The sequence below is a fragment of the Lethenteron reissneri genome, chromosome 43 (assembly GCF_015708825.2).
Source record: "Lethenteron reissneri isolate LAM-NWPU_2019-01 chromosome 43, ASM1570882v1, whole genome shotgun sequence".
Classification (NCBI taxonomy): Eukaryota; Metazoa; Chordata; class Hyperoartia; order Petromyzontiformes; family Petromyzontidae; genus Lethenteron; species Lethenteron reissneri.
This window is the reverse complement of record NC_083821.1, coordinates 11,325,241-11,346,760: the sequence shown is the minus strand read 5'-3', so window position 1 is coordinate 11,346,760 and position 21,520 is coordinate 11,325,241.

Sequence of the window (21,520 nt, the reverse complement as noted above, 5' to 3'; positions counted from 1 at the left end):
TACATGCTGCACTGTCACACCTGGAGCAGCAGGGGAGCTATGTGCGGATGCTCTTCGTGGATTACAGTTCCGTGTTCAACACCATCCTCCCACACAAACTGGTGGAAAAACTGGGCGACCTGGGGATTCCACATTCCACCTGCATGTGGATATATAGTTTCCTCTCGGGCCGCAGACAGAGGGTCAGAGTGGGCCGTCATACATCCACAGCCCTGAGCCTCAGTACCGGCTCCCCCCAGGGCTGTGTACTGAGCCCCCTGCTCTACTCCCTCTACACACATGACTGTGCCGCCGTCCACCATAGCAACACCATTGTGAAGTTTGCTGATGACACCACAGTGGTGGGGCTCATCTCTGGGGGGGATGAGTCTGCCTACAGGGACGAGGTGGAGCGGCTGACAGCATACTGCAGGGGCAACAACCTGCTCCTTAACACTGCAAAGACCAAGGAGCTCATAATAGACTACAGGAGAAAGAAAACGGACACTCCACCACTAATCATCAGCGGGGACTGTGTGGAGAGGGTGGCAGACTTCTGCTTCCTGGGAGTCCACATTGGGGAGGGCCTGACCTGGAGCGCCAACAGCACTGAGCTTCTGAAAAAGGCCCAGCAGAGACTTTACTTCCTGAGAATTCTCAGGAATAATAACATCACACAGAAACTGCTGGTGTCCTTCTACCGAGTCTCCATCGAGAGCATTCTTACATGCTGCATCTGTGTATGGTACACCAGCTGCACAGTGGCTCAGAGGAAAGCGCTCCAGAGGGTCATCAACACAGCCCAAAAGATCGCCGGCTGCCATCTCCCCACACTGGAAGAACTACACAGTTCACGTTGCATCAAAAAAGCACAGAACATTATAAGGGACTCTTCTCACCCTGGACACTCACTGTTTGAGCTGTTGCCATCAGGCAGACGATTCAGATCAGTCAAAACAAGGACAAACAGATTCAAACAGAGCTTTTATCCTACAGCGATCACCACACTCAATAATGCTAATTAATTATTAAGTAATAGTGTTTACAATTGACTGTGAAATAGAGATGTGCAATGACAAAATGTAACCTTATGTGGGTATACTTGGGCTGTTTTTATATATAGTATAAATTGATTATCTTTCATTTAATTTTATTTTTATTTTCTTGTTTTATTTAATTTACATTTATGAATGATGCCCTGACTGGTGAGCATTTTAAATTTCGTTGTACTGGTGACAATGACAATAAACGATCTAACAACAATGGTGAACGCGTTACATTAACGACAGCATCGTTACGTAGCGTGTCATGTAAACGCCGTGCGATGGCGTTCTGTAAGTGTATCAAATGTGATCCGGATCGTTCGCGCGGCTGTTGATTTTGATGGCCATTGATTGGAGCGGGTGTTGATGTCGGTGCCTGGAGGCGCAGAGCCATTTGACTTGTAAATAAAAAATAATCAGAAAACACGATTGGACTTAGACTCGCGTGACGTGTTTTAGTAACGTTAAACATTTACTTGAAATGTTTAAGTAATTGGGATATTGTATGGGGAGGGTGAGGGGTGCGTGGTTGTGTGTCAGTATCTGTGGTCGTGTGTTGATGTGTTTGTGTGTTGATGTGTTTGTGTTGATGTGTTTGCGTGTTGATGTGTTTGTGTGTTGATTTGTTTGTGTTGATGTGTTTGCGTGTTGATGTGTCTGTGTGTTGATGTGTTTGTGTGTTGATGTGTTTGTGTTGATGTGTTTGCGTGTTGATGTGTCTGTGTTGATGTGTTTGTTGATGTGTTTGTGTGTTGATGTGTTTGTGTGTCACTGTGTTTGTGTGTTGATGTGTCAGTGTGGATATGTCAGTGTGTTGATGTGGTTGTGTGTTGATGTGTTTGAGTGTTTGTGTGTTGATGTGTCTGTGTGTTGATGTGTTTGTGTGTTGATGTGTTTGTGTGTCGATGTGTTGATGTGTCTGTGTGTTGATGTGTCTGTGTGTTGATGTGTTTGTGTGTTGATGTGTTTGTGTGTCGATGTGTTGATGTGTTTGTGTGTTAATGTGTCTGTGTGTTGATGTGTCTGTGTGCTGATGTGGCTGTGTGTTGATGTGTCTGTGTGCTGATGTGGCTGTGTGTTGATGTGTCTGTGTTGATGTGTTTGAGTGTTTGTGTGTTGATGTGTCTGTGTGTTGATGTGTTTGTGTGTTGATGTGTTTGTGTGTTGATGTGTTTGTGTGTCGATGTGTTGATGTGTCTGTGTGTTGATGTAATTGTGTGTTAATGTGTTTGTGTGTTGATGTGTCTGTGTGCTGATGTGGCTGTGTGTTGATGTGTCTGTGTTGATGTGTTTGTGATTCTGTGTTGATGTGTTTGTGTTGATGTGTCTGTGTTGATGTGTTTGTGTGTTGATGTGTCTGTGTGTTGATGTGTTTGTGTGTCAGTGTGTTGATGTCTGTGTGTTGATGTGTTTGTTGATGTGTCTGTTGATGTGTTTGTGTGTTAATGCGTTTGTGTGTTGATGTGGCTGTGTGTTGATGTGTTTGTGGGTTGATGTGTTTGTGTGTTCATGTGTCTGTGTGTTGATGTGTCTGTGTTGGTGTTTTTGTGATTCTGTGTTGATGTGTTTGTGTTGATGTGTCTGTGTTGATGTGCTTGTGTGTTGATGTTTCTGTGTGTTGATGTGTGTGTGTCAGTGTGTTGATGTGTTTGTGTTTTGATGTGTCAGTGTGTTTATGTGTTTGTGTGTTGATGTGTCAGTGTGTTGATGTGTTTGTGTGTCACTGTGTTGATGTGTGTGTTGATGTGGCTGTGTGTTGATGTGTTTGTGGGTTGATGTGTTTGTGTGTTGATGTATCTGTGTATTGATGTGGCTGTGTGTTGATGTGTCTGTGTTGATGTGTTTGTGATTCTGTGTTGCAGTGTCTGTGTGTTGATGTGTCTTCGTGTTGATGTGTCTGTGTGTTGATGTGTCTGTGTGTTGATGTGTTTGTGTGTTTATGTGTTTGTGTGTTGATGTGTCTGTGTGTTGATGTGTTTGTGTTTGATGTATTTGTGTGTTGATGTGTCTGTGTATTGATGTGGCTGTGTGTTGATATGTCTGTGTTGATGTGTTTGTGATTCTATGTTGCTGTGTTGATGTGTCTGTGTGTTGATGTGTCTGTGTGTTGATGTGTCTTCGTGTTGATGTGTCTGTGTCTGTGTTGATGTGTCTGTGTTGATGTGTCTGTGTTGATGTGTCTGTGTGTTGATGTGTTTGTGTGTTGATGTGTTTGTGTGTTGATGTGTTTGTGTGTTGATGTCTGTGTGTTGATGTGTATTGATGTGGCTGTGTGTTGATGTGTCTGTGTTGATGTGTTTGTGATTCTGTGTTGCTGTGGCTGTGTTGATGTGTCTGTGTGTTGATGTGTCTTCGTGTTGATGTGTTTGTGTGTTAATGTGTTTGTGTGTTGATGTGTTTGTGTGTAGTTGTTAGCGCGCTGCGCTATAAACCCGCCGACCCGAGTTCGATTCCCACTCAGGGCCAACACCGGTCCGCTTCTACGTCCTCCTCTAAGTCCACTCAGCCTCAAATGAGTGCTGAGTGCTGTGTGTAAACATCGCCACGAGGGAGACAAAGGCGGCCGGGCGTGCTTCTGGCCACCCACCCCCTCGTGTGCCGCGGTGCTGCTCGCTAACAGCGCTCTCACCAGAAAAATGTTAAGGCTAAAGCGGGGATCTTTGTGTGTGTCTATAAGACGAGCGAGTGATATACACACACACACAAGGTACCATAATTTGTTTTATTTTATTCGTAAATTCAAATTAGTTCTATTTTAGTCATATATTGAAATAACGATTCGCTCCGGACACGTCGTGTACAGTACAAACATCCCTCGAGTAGAGACTACCATCGCTACTCATCATTTACAGACACAAAGACAAATGTCCCCCGTGTAGCCTTAACAGGCTGTAGGGGCAAGTGCTGTTAGCGGGCACCTATGAAGGCCGGAACGGCACACGAGGGGTGGATGGCCAGCACCACGCCCGACCGCCTTTGTCTCCCCAGTGGCGATGTTTACACAGCACCAGGTACTAATTTGAGGCTGAGTGGACCTAGGGGAGGCCCAGGACCGGTTTAGATATAATCGTCACCGGTGTTGGCCGTGAGCGGAAATCGAACCCGGTCCCCAGGTTCAGAGCGCAGCGTAGCGCGAACACGCGCACGAGAGCAGTACGAGTGCCCTGTTTGGTCCTATAATAACAATGAGATAATGTAAATCTTTAATTTACTGGACGGTCGTCACCCACACATACTTTGTACGCACGAGTTGTTATTTATCTGCATGAGACGTTATTGCAGAATTGTATTTTGAAGCTTTTGTTGTTGTTGAGTACGGTGTTATACAGTGGGCATGGAGCGGTGGCACAGTGGTTGGCACACGGCGCTGCAAATCCAAGCCGAGTTTGGTTCCTGACCACGGCGAACATCAGAGGCGACTGATATCTGAACCGGTCCTGGTCAACCCCCGCTACCTCCGCTCTCCCAGCGTCACCGGCTCGCACTGACCGGTGTGGTGAAGTATGGTCAGAAAACACCCGCCTATGCCTGATACGGCCTTCTTTGAACCATATATTTTACAAAAAATATGTTAAGGCTAAAGCGGGGATCTTTTGTCTTTGTGTGTGTCTAAGACGAGCGTATGATACATACACACAGGGTAGCCCAATTTGTTTTATTTTAGTTATAAACGCACGGGGAGAATCATTTCTTGAAGAGATGATGGCAGATGGACGAGACGGATGCTGGAACATCAGCCAAAGAACGTGCCTGAGAATGCAACCTTTTTATTTTACCTGGTTAGGCCCACTGAGCTATATGGCTCGATTTCGTAAGCGACCTGGCTACAAATGATAGCTCAACGACGTGGCTTATCACGTGGACATTTATAGCAGCCAAATATTCTAAATGCATGTTTCTAAATGTGGACGGGAAAACCAGAGGAAGCAAGTTATGTTATAGGTTACTGCACTGAACATTTACAACAATGAATAGTAATCGGTGTTATGTTCTTTCTCTGAATTTCTTTTTCATATATAATATGGCGTCTTTACATTTGTATAATCAACAATTATGTGTTTCACTTCATTCGGAGGAAAAAAATGCTTAAAATTACAACCTCAGGCAGCTCTCACAAAGTATTTTACTTTAAATTTTTATTTCGTTTTCATAACCTACCAGTTTCTTGTATATCATCATACAATAAACGTAATATTCACTTTTTTTTCAAATATGTTACTTGTTAATAACATTCTTTGTTTTTTTCTCTAAAGCCACGTAGATAAAAAAAAATAAAAAGTGAATAAAATAAAAATAATATTTAAATAAAAATAATACAATAAACTAAAAAACACTAATGTAGACTAGCCTGGTTCTTTATCGGAGTGAGTGTGTAATGCGGTTGTAAACGGCCCTTCTGAGGTGCCGTCAGGGGGGGAGGAGTTAGGTCACGTGGGGGGAGAGGGGTTGAGTATAGAAGGAGGGGAACCGGAAGAGCAGGGGGAGTGACTGGGAGCCAGGAACAGAGGAAGGCCACGTAGGGCGAAGCGGGGTGTGGCGAGATCGCCACGAACACGGGGGAAGCGAGGATCGGCACCGTTGGCCAGCGGTGACCGACCCGAAGCAGCGAGGAGGCTGCAGTCAGCAGCGGGGCTGCACAGAGAGGGTGGGCAGCGGGTCTGCATATAGTGACAGCCAGAGGGTCTGCACATAGGGGTAGCAGCGGGAGTCTGCATAGGGGTAGCAGCGAGTCTGCAGGGAGGAGGTTACATTAGATGAAGCAGAGAGTCAGAGGGGAGAGGAAGCTATAATAGCAGTGAATAGCCGGGGGCTACAAATACAGGAGTTATAACAGAGTGCCGTGTGGGTAAAGACGTGAACCTGAATAAAGACACGAAGACAGAAAGAAGTGTTCGAGTCCTTTTATTACACTGGAGTCAGAAGTGAAACGGCATGGCGAAACAACTGAGGAAGAAGAATATCCCATCTCCGGCGTCGGCTTCATCATCGGACGACGACGATCTTCCTCCTGAGGTCGGCTTCACTTCGGCGGAGGGAGAGATCCGTGAGGGCCCGGGTGTGGAGGAGGTTGCCGCTGCGTCCGACCCATCTGCGTTGAAGGACGAAGATTTAAGATGGACCCGGATGGCGGAGCAACTGGCGACCCTAAAAACCGTCATCACGGAGTTGTGTGACCTTGTCACGCCAAGGGCGGCGTTGGAAGGTGATGGTGGTGATCGGCAGGAGCCCGGGTCGTCTTCGATGGCGCCGCCATCGACCACGTGGCGTGAAGACGCCATCTTGGGCGTGGCGCACCACGGAAGGCGGGAAGCCGCCATCTTGGGGCCGCCACGAAGATCGTCCGCCATCTTGGCGACACCGCGTTGCGACGCCTTGCTGAACTTGCCGCCGGAAGAGTCGGTGACGGACGGAAGCAGGCCAAGGAGCCGCAGTCGTCACCTTACAACTGTTAAGGAGTTCTCCATCGGGGGCGATTGGAGTGCGTTCGCTTGTCGATTTTTGGCGGCGGTACGAACGGCAAGGTGGACGGACGCCGAGGCGCTGGAGGTGCTTCCGACTCTCCTTGACGATGAGTCTGTTCGTTTTTTTCGCTCTATAAAAGCTGCGAAGAAGAAAACATTGCGTGGAGTGTTCGACGAAATGGCGGACGCGTACGAGCCACCGGATGACGCCCATCGCCGCTTCGTGCAGCGGCAACGCGCACCGGAGGAGTCGCCTGTAGCGTACAGGGGCGCCGTGCTGGAACTCGCGATGGCCGCTTACCCGGAGACGGAGCCTGACCTGCTGGAACCTCTCATCTTGGGGAAGATGTTGGAGTTATCCCGGGATCTGGGCATTCCTATGCCGGCTTGCGGTCACGAGAAACTCACGTCCCGGACCGCGGCTAAGTGTTTGGACGCCCAGTTCAATCTCCGCCGCTGGAAACAAGTCACGGCGTGGACGGGCGGTCCTGTCGTCGATGGGGGGGCCGTAGGGTGGGACCCTACAAAGGCCGTGTACGTGCCGGATGCGACCGGCCCAAAGGAGCTGTCGGCCGCCTCCACTCCGTGGCCGGCTCGAAGCGAGCCGGGGCCGCGGGCTCCGCCGCCGGCGCGGCCACGTCGGGACGGGGTGCCTGCTGCGCGCCGACCCGACGTCGACTGTTTCCGCTGCGGCCGTCGGGGCCACTATGCCAGGGACTGCTGGGCCCGGGTTCCGGGGCCGCCCCAGCAGGAGGCCTCGATCGCGGACGTCCCAAAGAAAGACCCTCCGGCACAGGCAAGTCGGTGCGCACCAGACACCCGGCAAGGCCTGACACCTCACTCATCGCCGTTGTTGTGCGACGCGGATGTTCTAAAATATGGGAGGCCAGTATCTGCGCCTTGTCGCTCGATAACGCAGTGGCGTAAGTTGGCTCGGCGGGTTGTCGCGGCCGCTACAGGTTCGTCCACTGTACAGGGGTCGATCCAAGGGGTGGACGTGCGTATTTTGGTGGATTCCGGGGCGTCTGCGACCATTATTTCGGATGTCATATTCCATCTTTTGAACATCCCACCGGGGGCCGTGAGGCCGGCTTACGCTTCCTGCATCGCTGCGAACGGGGGTAGTATGGGCATCGTGGGACAGGTGGACGCTAATATTTCTATCGGGGGGGTCTCGGCCTCGGGCGTTGTGTTAATTTCGAGGTCCCTGGCGGTTCCTTGCTTGTTGGGCACGGATTTTTTGGCTAAGATGCCCATTCTAATTAGAATCAATGAAAATTGCATTGAACTACCAGGGGGCCGCAAATTGGCGTTTTTACAGTCCACCTGGGGGCGACCGGCTCCGGTTGCCCAGGTGCAGGCGTTATCGGAAGTTTCAGTTGATATTCCACCTGGCTCGCAGATGCTCATTCCCCTACGATACCGGAAGCCGGTTCCGGGTCGGCAGGGTGCTTGTGGAATTTTGCTGTCGCCGTCCGCCGCTGTTACGGGCGGATTGGCACTGGTGGGGGCGCAAACCATTGTCCGTCCGGATCAACGCCCGTTTTTGCAGGTGTTAAATGCGAGTTCTGAAAGCGTGTGTGTGCCGGCTGGTACCGTTGTGGCACACGCCACTACGGCGTTTACGGCTCAGAGTGACATTCCGGACGGGGGGCTGGTGGGTGGTGTTTCACACGACGGAGGGGTGGACGATCGTTGGATCGCCGAACTATGTGCGGAAAATTCGGGCCTTTCCGCTGAGCAGCGTTGTGCGATTCATAAATTATTAGCGAGCTATTCCGATGTGTTTAGCTCGGACGATTTGGACTTGGGACGCACCTCGCTGCTCTCTCATCACATCGAAACGGGGGACGCGGCCCCTATCCGCTTGAACTCGCGTCGGATGAGTCCGGCTGAGCGTGAGCACGTTCGAGGGGCAGTGGAAGACATGTTGAAAGCGGATATTATATCTCCGTCTAATAGCCCGTGGGGTGCGCCTGTCGTGTTGGTTAAAAAGAAAGATGGTAAATTACGATTTTGTGTGGATTTTCGGAAGTTAAATAAAGTGTCGGTGGCAGATGCGTATCCCCTGCCGCGTATGGACGATTCTCTCGACGCCTTGTCAGGGGCTAAGTTTTTTTCAACGCTAGATCTCTCTTCGGGCTTCTGGCAGCTTCCCCTTGACGAGCCCTCGCGGGAAAAGACAGCGTTCCGTACGCCGCAGGGGTTGTTCCAATTTAACTGTCTGCCGATGGGGTTGAATGCAGCCCCTGCCACCTTTCAGAGATTGATGGAGTTGGTATTGACGGGGTTGCAGTGGGAGACATGTCTCATTTATTTAGATGATATTATTGTCTTCAGCCGCACATTTGATGAGCATTTATTGCGGTTGGAGGCCGTTTTTGCCAGAATGCGTTCTGCTAATTTGAAATTCAAGCCTAAGAAATGTCATCTACTGCAACGTTCCGTTCGATACTTGGGACATATTGTTAGTGCGGACGGGGTGGCCACGGATCCAGAGAAAACTGCGTGTGTCCGGGATTGGGCAACCCCCGCCACGGTGGGTGATGTGCGTCGGTTTTTGGGGTTCGCCTCATATTACCGGAGGTTTGTTCCGAATTTCGCTACTATCGCCAGGCCTTTGCATCTCCTTACTGGGAAGGGGCACAAATTTGTGTGGGGACCGCCGGAGGAGGCGGCGTTTCGGAGCCTGCGCGACCTACTGGCTACTGCGCCGACGTTGGATTATCCGGATTTTGAACATCCCTTCATTCTGGATACTGATGCGAGTGACACCGGGATTGGGGCGGTGTTGTCCCAGTCAAAAGGTGGTGTTGAGCGTGTGGTGGCGTACGGGAGTCGGGTTTTGTCTCCCGCGGAAACTCGTTACTGCGTCACTCGCAGGGAACTTTTGGCTATTGTGTATTTTCTCCGCCAATTTCGACCGTATCTGTACGGTCGGTCGTTTATTGTCCGAACGGACCATGCGGCCTTGCAGTACGCTCTTAAGATGGACCAGCCATCCGGACAATTGGCGAGATGGCTGGACACGTTGCAAGAATTCTCCTTCCAAATTCACCATCGGAAGGGTGTGCGTCACGCTAACGCGGACGCACTGTCCAGGTTGCCGCAACAATCCCCTTGTGCGTGTGCGTCGGGGACGCATAGGTGTGGACCGGCTCAGCCCCCCCCTCAGCCTGTCGCGCGGGCAGTGGATGTTCTCGAACCTCCGCTTACACCGGGACCGGTTGAAGGGGGACCGGCTGACGGGATTTTGCGTCTTCCAAGGTCTGTGTGGATTCGGGAGCAAATGTTGGACGATTCTTTGGTGTCGTTACGGAAACGAACGGAGAAGGCGGGTAAGGAAGTCGGTGCGGGTGGTAATTCGGAAACTGCTCTCCGAGATGGGTTACTGATGTGGAGGGAAGGGATACAAGAACACTGGCGTCTCGTTGTGCCTGCGTCATTGCGCTATGAGTTGATTAGATCTTTGCACTGTGACACACTTTTACACCTGGGGGTGCAGAAAACCCTATTGACGCTGCAACGAGACTATTATTGGCACGGCATGACGACGGATGTCGTCGGTCACGTTCGCGCGTGTCCCGATTGTGCCCGCCGTAAGCCGCCTAAACATCCATATGTTCCGCCGATACAATCGATTAAAGTATCTCGGGTTAATGAGTTGGTGGCGTTAGATATTTTGGGACCCTTTCCGCCATCAGCTAAAGGGAATAAGTATTTACTGGTGGGGGTGGAGTACCTCTCTCGCTGGCCGATGGCCTGGCCCTTGCCTGACCAGTCAGCGGCGTCTATCACGGACGCCTTTCTATTTGGGTATGTAATGGACAAAGGGGCTCCGGAGAGGCTCCTTACGGATCAGGGACGTAACTTTTCGTCTAAATTGTTGGGGGAGGTGTGTGCGGCTCTTGGAACTAAAAAGATACGGACGTCCCCCTACCACCCGCAAACGGATGGTATGGTGGAACGGTTGAATCGGACTCTGTCCGCCATGCTGTGCCATACAGTCGGGGAAAACCAATCTGATTGGGATTTGCATATCCCTGGGGTGCTTTCGGCGTATCGCATGACGCCGCACGCGGCTACTGGATACTCGCCGTTTTTCCTTATGTACGGCCGTGAGAACGTGCCGCCGATTCATGACCAGTTGGGAACCGGTGCGAGGGGGCCTGTTAAGCCTCTTCCTGAGTATATTAAGGACAACGTTCGGCGTGTCGCTGAGGCGAGGGAAAATGCCCGCATGGCTACTGCCAAGGCTCAGGCCAGGAATGAGCGGTGTGCCCGACGTTCAAAGGGGGAGTGTCCCTGGGAAAAGGGGGACCTGGCCTGGCTTCATTGCCCACAGGTGCGGCCAGGTACATCTCCTAAATTACATCGACCTTGGCAGGGTCCGGTCCGCCTCATTGAGGTTCCCAACCCACAGTCGGCGCGTGTTCAGGTTGGTGCACGGCGTTGGTTCGTGCACACGTCCCGGTTGAAGCCATACATTGCCCCACGGCCGGATGCGTCATCTCCCCAAGTTGCCTTGCCGGGGTCTGTTGCTGCCGACTCGCCCTTGCCTGTGTCTGCTGACCTTGCGAGAGCGCCTGTCGTACCCTTCACAGACAAGCCGGCCGTGACAGCGCAGGGAGGAGGACCTTCCGCTTGTGGGACGCCGACCGGAGCCGCAGAACCCACGGGACCTGCAGCTCTTCCTATCCCTCCGCGGACGCGAGTACGGGATGTTTCTGGACGCGAGCGGGACAGTGGCGGGCCTCCAATGGCGACGGAAGAACTTGCGCCCGTCGCCCCTAAAACCCTTCCACGTTCCCGCTCGGCGGGTGGGCCGCCGACCGTCCGGGACGGCCCGGCTACCCGTACTCGCTCGAAATCCCTCACGTTTCGTTAGATTGTGTTGTGTGTTATTGTTATAATGTTCTTCAATGCTTCGTGTCTTTTTGCGTGTTGGCCCTTTACACCCGCATTGCTTTTCAGGTTGCAATTCAGCCGAGGTCGGCTGGATTTTCTTTAGGGGGGAGGGTGATGTAATGCGGTTGTAAACGGCCCTTCTGAGGTGCCGTCAGGGGGGGAGGAGTTAGGTCACGTGGGGGGAGAGGGGTTGAGTATAGAAGGAGGGGAACCGGAAGAGCAGGGGGAGTGACTGGGAGCCAGGAACAGAGGAAGGCCACGTAGGGCGAAGCGGGGTGTGGCGAGATCGCCACGAACACGGGGGAAGCGAGGATCGGCACCGTTGGCCAGCGGTGACCGACCCGAAGCAGCGAGGAGGCTGCAGTCAGCAGCGGGGCTGCACAGAGAGGGTGGGCAGCGGGTCTGCATATAGTGACAGCCAGAGGGTCTGCACATAGGGGTAGCAGCGGGAGTCTGCATAGGGGTAGCAGCGAGTCTGCAGGGAGGAGGTTACAGTAGATGAAGCAGAGAGTCAGAGGGGAGAGGAAGCTATAATAGCAGTGAATAGCCGGGGGCTACAAATACAGGAGTTATAACAGAGTGCCGTGTGGGTAAAGACGTGAACCTGAATAAAGACACGAAGACAGAAAGAAGTGTTCGAGTCCTTTTATTACAAGTGTACTGGCAATCTATGTAGACTGGAGCCTGGTTATTAAGTTTGGTGCATGTACTGGTAGTCTATGATGTAGACTCTAGCAATGGTTATTAAGCTGGATGAGTGTACTGGCAGTATATAATGTAGACGTATTACTGGTTCTTTCAGTAATAAAATAAAAAACAGGCACACTGCGTGACGCTTCCACATGCGCGGGTGACATCACAGATGTGACGTCACAGCTCACTTGCCGTGCAAAATATATTTTTAAAGTCTATTTTTCTAATTTTTGCATTGTGTATAGTCTTGAAAATATCCACATGACACATTTCAAGTTTTTTGCATGTCGGGAAACATTTTGAACAGACATACATATTCACAAAAGTCCCTTATATATACAGTGAGGGAAAAAAGTATTTGATCCCCTGCAGATTTTGTACGTTTGCCCACTGACAAAGAAATGATCAGTCTATAATTTTAATGGTAGGTTTATTTGAACAGTGAGAGACAGAATAACAAAAAAATCCAGAAAAACGCATGTCAAAAATGTTATAAATTGATTTGGATTTTAATGAGGGAAATAAGTATTTGACCTCCTCTCAATCAGAAAGATTTCTGGCTCCCAGGTGCTTTTATACAGGTAACGAGCTGAGATTAGGAGCACACTCTTAAAGGAAGTGCTCCTAATCTCAGCTTGTTACCTGTATAAAAGACACCTGTTCACAGAAGCAATCAATCAGATTTCAAACTCTCCACCATGGCCAAGACCAAAGAGCTCTCCAAGGATGTCAGGGACAAGATTGTAGACCTGACAAAGGCTGGAACGGGCTACTAGACCATCGCCAAGCAGCTTGGTGAGAAGGTGACAACAGTTGGTGCGATTATTCGCAAATGGAAGAAACACAAAAGAACTGTCAATCTCCCTCGGCCTGGGGCTCCATGCAAGATCTCACCTCGTGGAGTTGCAATGATCATGAGAATGGTGAGGAATCAACCCAGAACTACACGGGAGGATCTTGTCAATGATCTCAAGGCAGCTGGGACCATAGTCACCAAGAAAACAGTTGGTAACACACTACGCCGTGAAGGACTGAAATTCTGCAGCGCCCACAAGGTCCCCCTGCTCAAGAAAGCACATATACAGTACATGCCCGTCTGAAGTTTGCCAATGAACATTTGAATGATTCAGAGGACAACTGGGTGAAAGTGTTGTGGTCAGATGAGATCAAAATAGAGCTCTTTGGCATCAACTCAACTCGCCGTGTTTCGAGGAGGAGGAATGCTGCCTATGACCCCAAGAACACCATCCCCACCGTCAAACATGGAGGTGGAAACATTATGCTTTGGGGGTGTTTTTCTGCTAAGGGGACAGGACAACTTCACCGCATCAAAGGGACGATGGACGGGGCCATGTACCGTCAAATCTTGGGTGAGAACCTCCTTCCCTCAGCCAGGGCATTGAAAATGGGTCGTGGATGGGTATTCCAGCATGACAATGACCCAAACACACGGCCAAGGTAACAAAGGAGTGGCTCAAGAAGAAGCACATTAAGGTCCTGGAGTGGCCGAGCCAGTCTCCAGACCTTAATTCCATAGAAAATCTGTGGAGGGAGCTGAAGGTTGGAGTTGCCAAACGTCAGCCTCGAAACCTTAATGACTTGGAGAAGATCTGCAAAGAGGAGTGGGACAAAATCCCTCCAGAAAAGTGTGCAAACCTGGTGGCCAACTACAAGAAACGTCTGACCTCTGTGATTGCCAACAAGGGTTTTGCTACCAAGTACTAAGTCATGTTTTGCAGAGGGGTCAAATACTTATTTCCCTCATTAAAATGCCAATCAATTTATAACATTTTTGACATGCGTTTTTCTGAATTTTGTTGTTATTCGTCTCTCACTGTTCAAATAAACCTACCATTAAAATTATAGACTGATCATTTCTTTGTCAATGGGCAAACGTACAAAATCAGCAGGGGATCAAATACTTTTTTCCCTCACTGTATGAACAGTGCAGGTGGTGATATCGTGTAAGTGATGATGGTGTTGTTGTGTCACGATGTTCCCTCTTGTGTTGCACCAGCAGCAGGAGCCTGGCTGGAGCTGTGCTCGCGTGAGGCAGCCCCGGGGGGCGAGGGGAGGGTGGCCTTCACTTCAGGGCGTCCCATCACCTCACGGATCCACAGCACAAACCGCGACATCTTCGATAGAATCAGAATTTTTATAGTAGTAGGTTTTTACCATTTTAAACTGGTACAAAACTGAAACCTTTATACAAGGCATCATGTTTGCAATAACCACAACACAAGTAGTCAAAAATGCAAACAAAAAGAAGCAACTCTGATTATGATAATAATATGCACTGTCCTTGAAGTTGATTGGTCCACACCCGAGACGGCTTTCTTTAGAGCCTAGTCCCCATTGGTGTTGGACCAGATGACACCAGAAGGTGTACAACTCAAACACAGTGCAATATCAGAGTGTTGAGAGCTTAGGGTAAGCATTTTTGACTACTTGTGTTGTGGTTATTGCAAACATGATGCCTTGTATAAAGGTTTCAGTTTTGTACCAGTTTAAAAGGGTAAAAACCTACTACTATATTTTGCCACTGGTAAAAGAGATCTCATAGTGTAAATGCTTAAACCGAGCTCTCAATACTCTGATATTGCACTGTGTTTGAGTTGTACGCCTTCTGGTGTCATCTGGTCCAACATCAATGGGGACTAGGCTCTAAAGAAAGCCGTCTCGGGTGTGGACCAATCAACTTCAAGGACAGTGCATATTATTATCAGAGTTGCTTCTTTTTGTTTGTATTTTTGACTTGTGTTGTGGTTATTGCAAACATGATGCCTTGTATAAAGGTTTCAGTTTTGTACCAGTTTAAAAGGGTAAAAACCTACTACTATATTTTGCCACTGGTAAAAGAGATCTCAGAATTTTTATGCTGGAGGAATCCGATGAGCCATTAAGCTCTTTTCACAGGTGTCCAGTAGGGGCGGGCACGAATGTTACAACAGTACAAAAACACGATAGTCGTGCAAAGTACAAAAGGAAACAAATCACCCAAACACAAACAAATACAATACCAATCCATCCCCATCCTACCAGGCAAATGCCCACTGAAGTATTAACATGGCAGCACCCGTCAGCATGATGGTATGGTGAAGTATGGTCAAACCACCCTCATGGCTGACACAGGGTGTAGAGTCCTTCATTCAGCAGCGGATTGACTCAGTGCTGAAGAGTATTGTTATGATTTTATTTACTCAAAAAAGCTTTACCAAGTCTCAAGATTTATTTTTAAGAGGGTGCTGCTACATTGAGATGATCAATTCAACGAATGCCAGTTTGGCTATCTCATCATCATACATTGCACTGCATCATGCATTGCATTGTATTTAAAAGCACCATAGAGAGTATTGCAATTCAGTGCAATGCAATATTTACAACAACTCAGACAGCGGCTGCTGCTATTTAATTGACCTTTTATATTTCTATACATTCTACAAAAACAACTACGTTACTCGTCCCCATCTTTGGCTATTAACTTCAACAATTACTAGAACGACCTCATTTACAACTGCGGCGACAGCTTCTACGTGAACTATTTCTATCCTTAGTCACTACTTTGGTATCTTGCTCTCTCGTCTTGAATACGGACGACTCCCTTGTCAGGTCTTCGCATTGTTTGGTTCCCGATGTTTATGTACTTGGCCTCTGCCCTGCGGAGCTTACGACCGTTGGTTCTCGTTTCACAATATGCATGTCTTACAGAGTATCTGCCACGAAAACGGGATTCTCCACAGACCACCTTAATACCATGGTTTCTGGTATCACGGTGTGGACCGTAATACCAGAAGAGTCGGTGCTGTTCTTGCGGTGGCCCAAGTCTTGGGCTTGGCAGGGCTGTGGTGCCATCTAAATGAGAAATGATCGGCCTGCAGTTTGGAGTTCGCCTCTTTCGAGTTGATATTTCCAGGACCACGCGAGACAGGAGGAAGTTCCAGGCCTCCCCATCGAGGAGCGGAGATCCCATCTACAGTTTGTCACCGTAGATTTGTAGCACTGGCGCGGAGACGGAATGTTGATCAATTTCGTAACAGTGGACCCTGGCAGTGGCCACCGGTGAAAAACCAGACTTAAGTACTAAGGCCTAGTTTTTATCCCGTAACAAAAAAAACATACACAGTGTGACCAGCCAAAGACTGCAATGCTGAAAATCTGCCTGATAAATTACTCGATCGGGATGATACGTAGCAACCTGCAACCGACTTAACCCTTCTTAAAGTGTTGAGACTCGGTGAATCGTCATAATGATGCATGTTTCGGTGTGTGATGCAAGCCATCGCATGGTACGCGCCGGCGTCGTCACACCGCCTCTCACCTTGGTGTAGACTCCATACTCGCCGCGCGCCCCCGTCGCCCCAGCTCACGATGTCCGTCAGGCAGGATGTGTCTCTCCGTAGGGAGTGGCGTGGGGGCCGCCACTGTCCCCACCGTAAGCTTCGCCCAGCCTCCCACCGCGCTGCACCCCGCGCAGAACATGTTGTGCGGAGCCCAGCGCCCTGACGCACTCCACGTGCGGCACGAAGGGCACGCTCACGGCCTGCAAGCGCTGGGGTTACCGAGAGCCGGGGGGCAAGGGGGGCGTTTCGCGCGGCTCAGGCGGGTGGGGCCATGCGTAGCGGATGGGGCTGCCTGAATGCAGCTGCGCACCTGTGCGTGCGCGGGGGAGCGGTAGTGTAGCGGTTAGCGCTGCGAACCTGGCGGCCCCGAGTTCGATTTCCCACTCACGGCCGACAACGGTGGCGATTATCTGAACCGGTTCTGGGCCTCCCCTTTGTCGACTCGGCCTCAAATGAGTACCTGGTGCAGTGTGTAAACATCGCCACTGGGGAGACAAAGGCTGCCGGGCGTGGTGCTGGCTTCCAACCCATCGTGTGCCGTACCAGCCTTCATAGGTGCTTGCCCCAACAGTCTGTTAAGGCTATATGGTTTATCTTTGGCTATACACATGTAGTAAGTTCGAGGAGACGATGTCGAAGTTGAGGCACACTCTGTTTATTAACCCAGGGACAGGCACAATAGTTGAAGGGGTATCGGCCCCTTCACCCGTACTATGGGAACCCCACCCTAGTACTAAGCCCCCTGTCCTGTTCCCCAGTCCTCCTCTAATGGGCTACGGGAGGCTGACTGATCTGGTCCTGGCAAGCACAGATCTCGGCACCAGCTAACCAGCCTTGCCCTGATAAGGGCAGCGGTCTGGAAGCTTTTGGGCCGCGCCGCTGGCTTACCCGGCTCGGCCCTTATAAGGACGGCGAGACCGGGGAGTCCCAGGGCCTAATCTCCGAGTCTTGGATCTTCACTGGTCAGCTTCGTGTCGAACTGCCTCGAGCTCTTTGGGTCTCCACCTTTTATAGGGATCACCTCCGAGGGCTGGGGGCGTGGGCAATAACGGATGCGGACGTCGGTGTGACCACCCGTGTATGTGAGTGCCAACACCCCTGTGTTTGTTGTCCGCCGTTTCTCCCGTAATAATCCCTACACACACATGCATTATTCCACAAACTATTCCAGTGCTTTTGATGTTATATACTACTGTGCCTCACGGTATTCTATTGTGCGTTTTATGTATGTAGGATTGCTATTCATCACATAATTGCAGTTGATGGAACCATGCTCCACGTACACATTTACACTAATAACCGGCGTTATAAGTGGTGGTGATGTCACCATGGCACTTGAGCCAAGCTTGGTGCACCTTGAGACAATGAGAAGTTTCGAGAGGCTTGCTGGCAGGAGGTCACGGGACAGACTCGGTTATAGGTTAACGAAGGCGACTGGACGATGCGCCACCTGTGGCTCCCCACTATGCCAACTTGCTGCATTTTAGCCACCACCGTGCCCCACTCATTGCGTGAGGTGACATTAGCAGGCACACCACATGGCACGCCATCCTTCACAGTCGTTCTCTACATACAACCTGGTTGCCAGTATTCACTATGATCGCGTAGCGCCACCCGGTACTCTCCACCACCACCAGGCCCAGACTGGGTAGGCAAATGCCCGGTGGACCGGTCCATTCCGAGGTCCGGTGGGCCGGTTTGTGTGGAGACATTGCAAATGTGATCACAGTAATTAAATTAATACAAATATTTGAAAAACCTCTAAATGCGTATGCTTCATTGCTTATTTACACTCTGAGTTGGCATTAAGTCCCATAGTCGCCGGCCCCAAAGATTCTTCCTCACCGGCCAATTTAAAAAAAATGTTGATCAGCCAAAAGAGGCCAAAGAGATCGCACGGTCGAACGTTACGTCGCACAATCCATTTAAACTAAAAAAAGATAATTGCCCATAGCCTGAAATTTAGTCCGGTGTGTTTACAAATGCCCGTGCCGATTTTTAGTTGCAGCCCTTCACCGACCATCACCCAAACCACCACTCATTGCAGGCACTTGCACCAGCAGCCAACACGGGGGAACTTTGCCTTTGTATCAGTGCATCGTGAAGTGGTCCAATCTGCAACAACATCAACACCAAACTTCACCAACATCATCATTACCATCAATATCACTCAACCATTCATCCACCCACTTACTCTACCACCCACCCACCCACAAACTCACACTACTGTAATGGGTTCCGGAGACATTTGTAGAGGTAACTTCTTTATTACAATACAACACTCCAACAGTCCTGATACTCTGTTACAGCCTAGGTACACAGCCTAGATACACTACTCTGGCTACACTCTACCCTAGGGGAGGCTACCTGACCCGAGCCAGCCAAGGTGTGGGTCTGGACTCTGGCTTCCTCGGAACTCGCCCTTACAAGGACGTAGAGCCGGGAGTCCCAGAGTCCCACCAGTGGCCCTCACAGCGTCCCGGCCCTTACAAGGACAAGCGGGATGAGGGGGGGGTCCAGGGTCCTAAGCTGGCTAGCTGGCTGGCAGGTCTTGGGTCTTGAGCTGCGACTGGCCCCGATCGGCCAGGGAGCTGCCCTTTTATGCCTCGTCCCCAACGAGGGGTGGGGTTGTGTGCGCCCCCAGATATCCCACAGAGCACACACAGCCCCCCCGTTGGTGGCGCCAAGGGGCTTAACTGTCTGGGGTGCCTGGGATCCTAGCGCCTGGCGCCGAGGGCTTATCTGTCTAGGGTCCCAGAGCCCCTAGCAGCCCCTCCCCTCTTATGGCACTACACTACCACCCACCCACTAACCGACCAACTCACTCTACCACCCACCCACCAACTCACTCTACCACCCACCAACTCACTCTACCACCTAACAACTCATTCTACCACTCACTCACCCTCCAACTCATTCTACCACTCACTCACTCACCCTCCAACACACTCTACCACCCAGCCACCCATTCACTTACCTACCAATTCACGACCACCCACCCACTAACCAACCAACTCACTCTACCACCCACCCATGCACCAATTCACTCTACCACACACCCACCAACTTACTCTACCACCCACCAACTCACTCTACCACCCACCCACTTACACACCCACCCACTCACTCACCCTCCAACTCAATCTACCACCCACCAACTCACTCTACCACCCAGCCACCCACTCACCCACCCACCCACTAACCGACCAACTCACTCTACCACCCACCCACGCACCAATTCACTCTACCACACATCCAGCAACTCACTCTATGACCCACCCATTCAACCACCAACCCACCTACCAACACCTACCACCACTCATTCAGTCTATCCCAAACCCTCCAGGTGGTGTGGAGGACGTGGCAGAGGTAGAGGACGTGGCGTGGAGGAAGGAGGAGGTGGCGTGGAGGAGGTGGAAGGAGGAGGTGGCATGGAGGTGGCAGAGGTGGAGTGAAAGTGGAGGGAAGGAGGTGGCATGTAGGTGGAGTGGAGGTGGAGTAGAGGAAGAAGGAAATCGCGTAGAGGTGGTGTGGAGGAGGAAGGAGGAAAGGAGGTGGTAGTGGCAGTGCAGTTACTTGATCATCCTCCTCTGGGCCCCCACTGATGTTGAAGGGGAGTAGGAGAGGCGATTTTCTACACATCCCATCACATCGCACGAGCCTTTTCTTGCTGTGAGCGTGAAATGTGAACCAGGCGACTCTCTGCGCCGGTTTCCACATTCAGGGTCTCATCAGCAGCAGTAGCAGGGCCAGGTTCTTGCTTGTACTCATGTTGGTGAACTGCCCCAGATGTTCATAGACAGGGACAGGTTCCCACATTCAGGGTCTCATCAGCAGCTTGAAAAACTGTTGGTGAACCAGCCCAGATGTTCATAGACAGGGACAGGTTCCCACATCATACTTTCCACACCATAATATACACGCAATAATATACACTAAACACACCATACCATCCATAATACTATACACACCAAACGATACAACATATCATACTATCGACAACATACCATACACTATACTGTATCCACAATACTATACACAACGTACCATACACACAAGGCTATAGACAACATACCATACACAATGCGATAGACAGCATACCATACACATGATACAGTACACACTATACACAATACTATAGACAGAAAACCATACTTGAGAGTGTATACACCATTCTATGCACACCATATTATACAACATACCATACACTATACTGTACACACCGTACACACAATACTATAGACAACATACCATACACAATATACTATACACAGCATGCTATACACACCATACAATACAAAACATACTATACAACGTATACTATTGAAAACATACCAAACACTATACTGTATACATAATATGATACACAACATACCATACACACAATAGTATCCACATCATACAGTACACACAATACTATGGACAGAATACCATACCGGATACTGTTTCCACCGTACTATACGCAACATTATACAGTACAAAATACTGTACACACCATACACACAATGCTATACACCCCTACTATACACACAACACTATACACAATACCATACACACACTACTAAACTATACACACCATACTATGCACATAATACTATACAAACCATGCTATACACCCCATACCATACACACAATACTATAACACACACGAGTGCTGTTAGCGAGCAGTAGCACCTATGAAGGTTACCGGCACTGTGGCAGACGAGTGGGTGGGTGTCCAGCAACCACGCCCGGCCGCCTTTGTCTCCCCAGCGGCGATGTTTACGCACCGCACCAAGTACTCATTTGAGGCTGAGTCGACCTAGGGGAGGCCCAGGACCTGTTAAGATAATCGTCACTGATGTTGGCGGTGAGCGGGAATCGAACCCGGGTCGCCGGATTCATAGCCCAGCGTAGCGCTAACCGCTACACCACCACTCCCCACATACACAAAGATCCCCCATTTAGCCTTAACAGACTGTAGGGGCAAGTGCTGTGAGCGAACACCACATACACACACAGAGACACACGCAGAGAGACACACGCAGACACAGAGACACGCAAACACACAAAGACACAGACATACACAGAGGGGGTGGGTGGCCAGCACCACCCA